This window comes from Tachyglossus aculeatus, chromosome 1, assembly GCF_015852505.1.
Source record: "Tachyglossus aculeatus isolate mTacAcu1 chromosome 1, mTacAcu1.pri, whole genome shotgun sequence".
In the NCBI taxonomy this organism is placed as follows: domain Eukaryota; kingdom Metazoa; phylum Chordata; class Mammalia; order Monotremata; family Tachyglossidae; genus Tachyglossus; species Tachyglossus aculeatus.
Genome location: NC_052066.1, coordinates 56232591 through 56234214, shown reverse-complemented (window position 1 = coordinate 56234214; position 1624 = coordinate 56232591).

The following is a 1624-nucleotide window of genomic DNA, read 5'->3' as shown; positions in this document are numbered from 1 at the left end:
TTCTGATAAAGTCTTTTTAAAATGATATTTGTTAAGTGCTTACTCTGTGTGAGGCACTGTTCTAAGTAAGCACTGGGGATACAAGATTATCAGGTATGAGACAGTCCATGTCCCATGCGGGGCTCAAAGTCTTAATCCCCATTTTACAGTTCAGGTAGTTGAGGCATTGAGAAGTTAAATGATTTGCCCAAACTCACACAGCAGACATATGGGGGAACTGGGATTAGAACCCAGGTTCTCTTTCTCCCAGGCCCATGTTCTTTCCACTAGGTCACACTACTTATCTCTGGTGATACCTTCAGTCTGTATTATGAAAAATAACTCTTCACTTCAAAATATTAAGAGAACCTTGAGAAGAGATGAGGAAAAAGCAATCAATCTATCAATGGTATTTATTTAGCACTGACTCTATGCAGAGCACTGAACTTGAAGGATAAAAGCACAACTAGATGCCCAAACAATATCTTTAGGTGGGCTGAAATCAGGTGACTGAAAATAAGAACCAAAAAGAAAGATTTAGAGGGTGCACTGAAGTGAAAGCTTATATGCTCTGGCATCATAGAACTGAATGCTAGGAAAAAAACTGTAATACCACATTTAATTGTATAATAATAATAATAATGATATTTGTTAAGCGCCTACTATGTGCCAAGCACTGTTCTAAGTGCTTAGGTAGATACGAGGTTATCAGGTTGTCCCACATGGAGCTCCCAGTCTTAGTCCCCATTTTACAGATGAGGTAAATGAGGCACAGAGAAGTTAAATGATTTGCCCATACTCACACAGCTGAGTGGCAGAGCCGGGATTTGAACCCATGACTTCTGACTCCCAAGCCCATGCTTTTTCCACTAAGCTACACTGTTATAAATGCAAGGTAATCAAGTTGTCCCATGTGGGCTCACAGTCTTAATCCTCATTTTACAGATGAGGTAACTGAGGCATAGACAAGTTAAGCAGACTTGCCCAAAGTCACACAGCAGACAAGCTGTGGAGCTGGAATTAGAACCCACAACCTCTGACTCCCAAGCCCATGCTCTTAACACTAAGCCACACTGGGTTCTTTTGAATGCTACAGTGTGCAGTGCAGTGCACTGGACTAAGTTCTTGGGAGACTATAACAAAATAGAGTTCATTCATTCATTCAATCATATTTATTGAGCACTTACTGTGTGCAGAGCACTGTACTAAGCGTTTGGGAAGTACAAGTTGGCAACATATAGAGACAGTCCCTACCAAACAATGGGCTCACAGTCTAGAAAGGGGAGACAGGCAACAAAACATGTGGACAGGTGTCAAGTCATCATAATAAATAGAAATAAAGCTAGATGCACATCATTAACAAAATAAATAGAATAGTAAATATGTGCAAGTAAAATAGAGTAATAAATCTGTACAAACATATATACAGGTGCTGTGGTGACGGGAAGGAGGTAGGGCTGGGGGGATGAGGAGGAGGAGAGGAAAAAGGGGGCTCAGTCTGGCCTCCTGGAGGAGGTGAGCTCTCACATGATCCCTGCCATTAAGGATCTTACAATCTACCAGAAAAAAATGGTTAGTTTTCAGAAGCTTTGAGAGGATCATGGGAAAACAAGGCAAGTGAAAATAGATCCAGGCACCACAAACA